This window comes from Aethalodelphis obliquidens, unplaced genomic scaffold (assembly GCF_003676395.1).
Source record: "Aethalodelphis obliquidens isolate GAN/ISIS:26980383/991018 unplaced genomic scaffold, ASM367639v1 scaffold5, whole genome shotgun sequence".
In the NCBI taxonomy this organism is placed as follows: Eukaryota; Metazoa; Chordata; class Mammalia; order Artiodactyla; family Delphinidae; genus Aethalodelphis; species Aethalodelphis obliquidens.
In genome coordinates, this window is record NW_020837949.1 from 61100681 (window position 1) to 61111196 (window position 10516).

The following is a 10516-nucleotide window of genomic DNA, read 5'->3' on the forward strand; positions in this document are numbered from 1 at the left end:
AAATCCTCCATCAGGATTCGTTGAATGGTTGAGTGAACCAATGAAATAAATCATGAAATTATCTATACAGGAGACTTCCCAAAAGCAACGGAATAGAATTTCAAAACGTTTGTCGTTTTTCAGGCCCCAGTAAGTTCCCCAAGGTATCATGCTATGTTTCCACAGCCGAAAGTAATGCTTAGTTTACCAAGCTTCTACAAATTGTGCCTTTGTCTGTTTCGGGTGTTCTCCATGTTTTTCAGGTTGTGTTTTCCTCTGCCCATAATGACTATGTACGTCCTCATGATGAGTAAGAACTGATGCTAGACAACATGGTGTATTTTGGTGCCGTGGATTAACTCATGTGAGGTTTTATCCAGCAGCCTACTTTCCCTTGTACGTTTTTGGTTGTGTTTATGTATATTCCTGTCCCAGAGTTTATTAATCCTATCTGACCTGTTCTTGAAAATGTTTTCCTTTTCACATGGTTTCCGTTGAGCACATTTGGGTTTAAATGAACTTGCTTTAGAAAAAAAATGTTTTTCTAGGAGCAGTACTGCACCTTTATGTCAGTACTCGTCTGTACCTGTCTCATATCTCCTACTCAACCACTTCTCTTCCCTTATATAGACATGTTTAGATCTCTCTACCCCAACTCCAGCTATAAACTTTTTCCCTTCTCTTTAGTGTCAAGCTTCTCAGGAGAGTGGTTTGTATGTGTGTCTCCACTTCCTTTCTATTCACTCATCAACTTTCTGTAATCTGATTTCCCATCCCTGCTTAGAACCTCCACGGAGCTGGTTCCTATGAGAGTCACCTCCAAGCTGCCAAATGCCTTATCTCTATTTCTTCGAGGCAGTTATCACTGTTGATTAAGTCTACTCTCCTGAAATTGTCTTTACCCTAGATTGCTTTTCTGGTTTTCCTTCCATCTCTGAGACCATTCCATCTTGGACCATTAGGGACTTCTTTTCCTCACTCCAGCATTCCATCTTTGGCCTTTCTCTTCCCTTTCTGACTTCTCCCTACACAAACATATTCAGGCCTCTCTGCCAGTGTTGACACCCAAATTGATCTCTAGCCCAGAACTCTCTTAACTTCCATATCCATAGCCATAATTTGCTATCAGACATCTCTCTTGACTCTTACTCTCAGCTTGTACAGCAGACCATGGTAGCTGTTGTTTCTGTTTGTTCCACACTCTTTCTCACATACCCACGCCCCCTTCTGCTTCCCTTTTCTTTGGGGAATTCCTTCTTCACTCCATGTGGTCCTGATGGGAAGTAACTATGTGTCAGGCAGACACATAGCCTGACCTGGTCCAGTCAGCATCCCTCCATGAACTGATACTAGATGTAAGGAGAAAGCAGCACCTCTTTTGCTGGCATGCTGCTGACAGCCATCCTTCCCTCCAAGTTTCAAGGTCCTGACCATATCATTTGAGGTCCTGGATTACTCAAGCAGGAAATCTAGGAATCTATCCATTCTTCCTTCCTACACCCCTCCAAACTAAATCGATGATAAACTTTCGTTAATTATATATCTTAAAGACTTGTCTCTCAAACGGGTACTCTCTTCTCCATACCTACTGCCCCTGGGTCCAGGCTAGTGTCATTTCTCCTAACTGATCTCCCTGTACCCAGTTTAGCCCTCTCCCATTCATCCTCTACACTAAAGCCAAAAGGAACTTATTGAAAAACAGATTAAATCCCTCAATAGCTTTCTGGTATCTTCCAGAGAATTGAAGCAACTTAAGGCAAATAGGGGCCCCCACCTGCCTCTCTAACCTCACCTCGTGCTCTTCCTACCCAGTCCTCTGCATTCTTGCCCTAGTGAGCAATGCCCTACACTCCTGAACATGCCCTGCCTTCTCTCACCATCCTCACATTCTCTTCTCTTTGCCTGTACTGCCCTGACCTTCCTTCTTCTTCTTGTTTTTTTTGTTTTGTTGTTGTTTATTTGTTTTCCAGTCATAAAATACTTATTAAGGGATACTCTGGAATATAGTGAATATACATTTAGGATCACAATATGAAGCAATTTCAGTGCTCTCAAAAGTCAGCCCAGCCCTCAATGCTCTGCAGGTGTAAAAACCACTAGTGAGACTCACTAAAAGCAGTTCATGACAGAAGAGGCTTTTTGTGAATATTCACAACTAGAGCTTCTGTTAAGTGCAAAACCACATCACATTACACTTATGCAGCAACAATGTACTAACATTGTTTTCATTAGTCACTAGTCAACTAGTGACTAGTCAACTAGTCAACTAGTCACTAGTCAACTAGTCACTAGTCATCAACTTGCATAAAATACCAGCACAATAGAGCTCACAAAATGGGCTAAAAAAATGAATGTGTCCTTGCAAAACACACACTGTAACGGAAGAAGAGACATTTTTTTAAAAAACATCTTTATAATTGCTTTACAATGGTGTGTTAGTTTCTGCTGTATAACAAAGTGAATCAGCTATATGTATACATATATCCCCATATCCCCTCCCTCTTGCGTCTCCCTCGCATGAGACATGTTTTAAAAGTATTATGCGCCCTACAGAAACTGCATTCATTCCAATGATCTCAAGTGACCCAACCTGCGGTACATTCTTTTACAAGGTTTCAACCAGGCAGCACCTCCTCTGGGAAGCCTTTTCTTATTCCTCCTAAGCTGGACTGGATGTCCATCCATGGTCCCGTACTAACCTGTGTGCTCTTCTTTCAAGGTTCTTGACCCACAGGTATTGTAATTGTTCACTTGTCTACTGCATAGCTCTGTGAATGGATCCTAACATATATATACTTCCATGGTTAACATGATGCCTGACATATAGTGTGTGCTCAGTACAAGTTGGTCAAATGGGCACATGATGGAATCACCACTGATTCAAGGAAAATGTATGAAGTTATTATTCATCTATATTAAAATCACCATTGATTCAAAGAAATGTATGAGGTTATTATTCATCTATATTTGCCTTTGAGTCTCTGTCGGAAGCCTTTCACAACATTTTAGATGCTTTGTACTAGAATATACTACATTTCCTTAATGCTGCCAAATTTATCTTGAATCCTAAATAATTAAGCTCTTAAATTTTCTGAAAGTAGAAATATACTTTTGGTTTGGTTAGCTGTATTAGTACTAATATAATATAACCTTTTAGACAGTGTTGATTAAGTCTTTAGATTAAATCTGGGGGGTTTAAGTGACTATGCATCCATCTATCATAACGTGGGTTTTGTTTTTTGGTTTTCCTTAATGTACACAGAGCAGAAACTTTCTTCTGCCTTCTATTAAATCAACACTGATTAATACTAATTAAATTACATGGCTCTTTTTAAATTATAGATTTGTGTAGATTTTAATATACACCATAAAAATTAAATGCCTGCTTTTTTAATGGGCTGTGGCATTTGTTTTTATGTAACCTAATCTTACTGAAGGTTTTGGAAATATTAACCCTTTTGGTAACAGTCCACATTCATGAAGGACAAGCTCATTTTACTTTTTTTTTTATTTTACTTTTGAGGAAAAACAAATAATTACCTAAGACAACCATCATGTTGATTTTTCATGCAATCAAAACATTCTAAAATATTCTTTAACTGGTGTATTTCTTTTGTAGCCAGTTTACTGCATGAATTCAACTTTTTAATCTCTGTAATGGATTATAATGATTTTGTACAATATTAGTCAATCACATTTCTAACCACTGTGGTCACCACATAAATTATTACAACCTCTAAATTCATCATTTTCATGGATATTTCCTTCTCCCTAGATGTAAAGATGAAGATATACATCGTTTTCAACAGATGGAGAAAATAATAGTAGCCAATCTCTTAAAACTTTCATTTAGTCTATAAAAAGCAAAAGGAAAAAAAACACTATTATGTTGGTTAACAAAATTCTGCATTTCTGTTGTCTAAATATCAGCTTGCAAATACTTTATAACATCAAGAAGTAATAAAATTTTTCATTAGACACCTTTTCAGCAAAAACAGTCTCCCAAAATAAATTTGAAAGGAAGTTCTTAATCTTTATTACCTTCCTATTCTTGATTAAAACATGGTGTTAAATGAATATCAAGGGTCAACAGTTTCTTTTCTTTTCCTAATTGAAAGACTGTCTCCTGAAACTATCTCTACTCATCTTAGGTTTACCACCCTAGAAACGTTATTTTATTTTTTTATTATTATTAATTTTTTTACTTTTAAAAGAAAGCTATATTTGATTAGGGGGAGAAAAAGGAAGAAAACATTAACATTAGCCACTGTGGGATCCATTTTCTCTACTTGCTCTGTTTAGTAAACAGTCCAAGTAATGCCTTCCAAGGATGATTGATTTTTTTATTATTATTATTTTTTAACATCTTTATTGGAGTATAATTGCTTTACAATGGTGTTTTAGTTTCTGCTTTATAACAAAGTGAATCACTTATACATATACATATGTTCCCATATCTCTTCCCTCTTGCGTCTCCCTCCCTCCCACCCTCCCTCTCCCACCCCTCTACGTGGTTACAAAGCACTGAGCTGATCTCCCTGTGCTATGCGGCTGCTTCCCACTAGCTATCTATTATACGTTTGAGGGCTTCCCTGGTGGCGCAGTGGTTGAGAGTCCGCCTGCTGATGCAGGGGACACGGGTTCGTGCCCCAGTCTGGGAAGATCCCACATGCCGCGGAGCGGCTGGACCCGTGAGCCATGGCCGCTGAGCCTGCGCGTCCGGAGCCTGTGCTCCGCAACGGGAGAGGCCACGACAGTGAGAGGCCCACGTACCGCAAAAAAAAAAAAAAAAAAAAATCATATGTTTGGTATTGTATATATGTCCATGCCACTCTCTCACTTTGTCACAGCTTACCTTTCCCCCTCCCCATATCCTCAAGTCCATTCTCTAGTAGGTCTGTGTCTTTATTCCTGTCCTGCCACTATGTTCTTAAAAACCTTTTTTTTGTTGTTTAGATTCCATATATATGTGCTAGCATACGGTATTTGTTTTTCTCTTTCTGACTTACTTCACTCGGTATGACAGACTCTAGGTCCATCCACCTCACTACAAATAACTCAATTTCATTTCTTTTTATGGCTGAGTAATATTCCATTGTATACATGTGCCACATCTTCTTTATCCATTCATCTGTTAATGGACACTTAGGTTGTTTCCATGTCCTGGCTATTGTAAATAGAGCTACAGTGAACTTTGTGGTACATGACTCTTTTTGAATTATGGTTTTCTCAGGGCATATGCCCAGTAGTGGGATTGCTGGGTCATATGGTAGTTCTATTTTTACTTTTGTAGGGAACATCCATACTGTTCTCCATAGTGGCTGTATCAATTTACATTCCCACCAACAGTGCAAAAGGGTTACCTTTTCTCCACACCCTCTCCAGCATTTATTGTTTGTAGATTTTTTGATGATGGCCATTCTGACTGGTGTGAGGTGATACCTCACTGTACTTTTGATTTGCATTTCTCTAATGATTAGTGATGTTGAGTATCCTTTCATGTGTTTGTTGGCAATCTGTATATCTTCTTTGGAGAAATGTCTGTTTAGGTCTTCTGCCCATTTTTGGATTGGGTTCTTTTTTTTGGGGGGGGGTTCTTTGTTTTTTTGATATTGAGATGCATGAGCTGCTTGTAAATTTTGGACATTAATCCTTTGTAAATTGCTTAATTTGCAAATATTTTCTCCCACTCTGAGGGTTGTCTTTTCGTCTTGTTTATGGTTTCCATTGCTGTGCAAAAGTTTTTAAGTTTCATTAGGTCCCATTTGTTTATTTTTGTTTTTATTTCTATTTCTCTAGGAGGGGGGTCAAAAAGGATCTTGCTGTGATTCATGTCATAGAGTGTTCTGCTTATATTTTCCTCTAAGAGTTTTATAGTGTCTGGCCTTACATTTAGGTCTTTAATTCATTTTGAGTTTATTTTCACCATTATTATTCAACATAGTTTTGGAAGTTTTAGCCACAGCAATCAGAAAAGAAAAAGAAATAAAAGGAATCCAAATCAGAAAAGAAGTAAAGCTGTCACTGTTTGCAGATGACATGATAATATACATAGAGAATCCTAAAGATGTGACCAGAAAACTACTAGAGCTAATCAATGAATTTGGTAAAGTTGCAGGATACAAAATTAATGCACAGAAATCTCTTGCATTCCTGTACACTAACAACGAAAGACCAGAAAGAGAAATTAAGGAAACAATCCCATTTACCATTGCAACAAAAAGAATAAAATACCTAGGAATAAACTTACCTAAGCAGACAAAAGTCCTGTACTTAGAAAACTATAAGACACTGATGAAAGAAACCAAAGATGACACAAACAGATGGAGACATATACCATGTTCTTGGATTGGAAGAATCAATATTGTGAAAATGACTATACTATCCAAAGCAATTTACAGATTCAATGCAATCCCTATCAAACTACCAATGGCATTGTTCACAGAACTAGAACAAAAAATTTCACAATTTGTATAGAAACATAAAAGACCCCGAATAGCCAAAGCAATCTTGACAAAGAAAAATGGAGCTGGAGCAATCAGGCTCCCTGACTTCAGAGTATACTACAAAGCTACAGTAATCAAGACAGTATGGTACTGGCACAAAAACAGAAATATAGATCAATGGAACAGGAAAGAAAGCCCAGAGATAAACCCACGCACATATGGTCACCTTATTTTTGATAAAGGAGGCAAGAATATACAATAAAGAAAAGACAGCCTCTTCAATAAGTGGTGCTGGGAAAACTGGACAGCTACATGTAAAAGAATGAAATTAGAACACTCCCTAACACCATACACCCTAGTAATTTTAAGTGACTCTAAGTGTCTATGCTTGGCAATATTCACCTATCAGAGAGTGACTGTAGGATTAAAACCCTCATTACGCAAAGCACTTGTCTCCTGGGTGTAGTTTATTTCCACTCAGGCTTTTCTAGTGTTCATGGAGATACACTGGAGGCACTATTTCATTTTTCATGTAGATTGTGATAAAAGCCTCATTTCCCAGGGCCATCTATCACTACCCTACAGGTTGGAGACCACCTTTGTTGTGCCAGAGGCCAGCAGATGCCATATCCTTCGGCCCGGGCCTGCTTTGTTACACTTGTTATGTACGAAATGCCAGAAATGTACCCAGCATTTGACAAAACATAAAACACAAGAGGTTCTATTGTTACCACTTTTCATTCCAGAGTATAAAATAGCTGGTAGCCATCACAGTATCAGCTGGAGCACCAGTGACAGATTAGATCATTAGGAAATGCCAGGTAAGTGAGCCAATTTAAATGAAAATCATGTAAAGATGTGACTGGGAGGGTGTGTGGTAGTTATTCAAAGGAGCCCGAGAAAATTTGTTGGGAGCTAGTTTATTTTTTTGAAACATTAATATTTTTCCCCTTGCCTAGAGTGTGTGAGATGAACTACAACAAGATATGAAAAAAGTGGGCAAGGGAGGGACTAGTGAAACAGAATGAGAATCTCCAGCATGAAGAATATGAATGAAATGAAGAAATGAAGCCATATTATCTTGTGACTGACCTGAAAATAATGAGCTACTTAGTGCCTGTCTCTTTCTGGGCACCACTCTCCCATTAAACCTTATTTCCCGTGGTGGTACAGTCAGGCCAACCTCTTTACTGCCTAGTCAGCCCATCACCTCCTTTCTAGTGCTCTGTCATTCCTCTATTGGTGGTATTTCCTTTCTTTCCTGCATGCCAACCACTACTCAGCGCAGTTCAGTTTCTAGCTCCCTCATGATTGTTCTCTAAGCGTGGAGTTCATGTACCATCTCAGAACCCCATGGCATTCTTATTTCCTCACTATTTCTTCCACTTGCTTTCTGAAGATATTGTGTGGGTGGATTTTGACTAAATAAATTGTAAGATACACCAGGGCAAGCTGATAATTATCTTATGTTATAAAACATGTTGCACATAGCAAATGCTCCTTGAATACCTCACTTCCAAACATTCCAGGAGTTGATCTTAAATGTTGACCATCCACACTCATCTACAAGGTCTTCTATGCCAAAGTAAGATCTGCTATCACCACTGACATCAGATTTACTCATTTCCTCCTCCACACTTTTTTCCTACTCCTTGTTTTAATGTGCTCGTCAGTATAAGCCCCCTCCCTACACCAGATCCTTTCCCCAAAAATTTATCTCTCGCCAGCTAAAAAGTTGGCCTGCTGTGCACACGCCTCTACTCTCTACCTATCCCTGTTACTTGAAGGTAGAAGTTTTTCTCACTTAGGCAATGGCATTCTTCCTGGCACCAGTCATGATAGTCACTATACCGAGCTTTTATTTTGTACCTTGAGACATTAGCTGTAAAGGATGAAAGTCAACAATATTTATGAATCTGTTTAAAAAGTACTTAGCATGATGAGGACTTCATAAGGCACGTGCCTGGTTCATTGATAACTCTAGAGAAATAACACAGTCCTAGAGACATTTTTGAAGCTCATGACTGAGTGTAGAACTATTCCATAATCACTAGAAATGTTTATTAAGCACCTCCTTTTCTTCTTTGTCTTTTTTAACAAATCAATTATGTGTCACTTCAGCTTAGGTTTGAAGCATAGGATTTCTCCCATAGGAGATGCTCAATAAATTCTGAATGAATAGATGTATGGAAGGATGAATGGATAAATGAAATTGGGTTGTTGTCCATCACACCCACACATGATCATGAGGGTATCATGATCACAGATCCATGAGAGTATGGTCACAGATCCATGAGAGTATCATTTGCTTTGAACTGTACAGTAGGTTCTGATCACAGTTTTATGCCAGTGCACATACATACTAGTACATTCCCCCTTGGAACAAAAGACAGTTGACAGGGTGGATGTGACAGGTTGGTATTTAGTGATAGCAGTAATAATTTTAGCTTACATTTGCTAAGTTCTTCTTAGGTACCAAGCACTGTTCTAAGTGCTTTAGGTATATTATTTCATTTAATCTTTTAAAACCCTGTCATTGCCAAAAGGTGGAAACAACCCAAGTTCCCATCAACAGGTAAATGGATAAACAAAATGAGGAATACATTGGAATATCATTCAGCCATGAAAAGGAATGAAGTTCTGATATGTCCTACAACATGGATGAACCTTGTAAACATTATACTAAGTGAAATAAGCCTTGTGTATCAATATTGTATTATTACACTTATATGAACTGCCTAGAATAGACAAATTCATAAAAATAATAAGTGGATTAGAGGTTAGCAGGAATTTCAGGTTGGGGAGAAGGTGGATGACAGTTATTACTTAATGAGCACACAGGTTTTGTTCGGGGTGTTGAAAAAAATTGTAAATAGATAGTGGTGATGGTTGTACAACATTGCAAATGTATTGTAATTGATGCCACTGAATTGTACATTTAAAATGGTTAAAATGGCATATTTTATTATATATTTTACCTCAATAAAAATTAGTGAAAAAACCTATTATTATCCTAATTATAAATTTGAGTATATCGGGAATGTTTAAACAAATAGGAGTTATATATTCTAACATAACAAGAAGTACAGGAGGGTGATATGGCATTGGTTCATGGCCTCAACAATATCTAGGTCATCCTCTGAATCTCTTGCCTTTCCCTAATGATAGTAAGAAGATGGCTGCAACTCTATATATTACTTCCACGTTTGAGGTAGAAAGCAGCTAAGAAGGGGATGACACCAGTCTCATCTGTTTCTTGTCTCAGGAAAAAAAACTACACTTTCCTTATGCTTCTAATAGATTTCCTCTTACTGGGCAGAACCGTGCCTCTGGGCTATCCCTAGCTGCAAGGCAAGGGAGGCTGGCAAAATAAGTATTTAGTGTTTCCAGCCTCTTCAGTGGAGTCAACAAAGAGACGGATTGGAAATGTCTGTTAAGGAATGAACACCATCTGGCGCAATGACAAAAATGAGCAGCGGAGAAGTTAAATAAAGTTTCTCAACCTGGCAGTTGCCATTTTGGACTGGATAATTAATTCCCTGTTGTGAGGGGCTGACCTGTGCATTGGGGGATGTTTAGCAGCATCCCTGGCCTCTACCCATTAGGTAACAGTAGTCTCCCATCCCCCAGTTTTTGGGGGTTTTCTTGGGTTTTTTTTTTTTTCTTGTGTTATGCGGGCCTCTCACTGTTGTGGCCTCTCCCATTGCGGAGCACAGGCTCCGGACGCGCAGGCTCAGCGGCCATGGCTCACGGGCCCAGCCGCTCCGCGGCATGTGGGATCTTCCCGGACCGGGGCATGAAACCGTGTCCCCTGCATCGGCAGGCGGACTCTCAAGCACTGCGCCACCAGGGAAGCCCCATCGCCCAGTTTTGATAATCAAAACTGTCTCCAGACATTGCCAAATGTCTTGGGGGAAGGGTGCACAAAGTTGCCCCCAGTTGAGGACCACTAGGTTAGATGATGGGCCAAAGTCTCATTGCTGAGAAGTGGTGGAGCTGAGGTTTGAACCCGAACATCTGACTCTACAGCCTTTCTTCTTCTGAGCAGCCTATGCAGTTGAACAAATGGCCTTGTAGTTAACAGGAGCTAT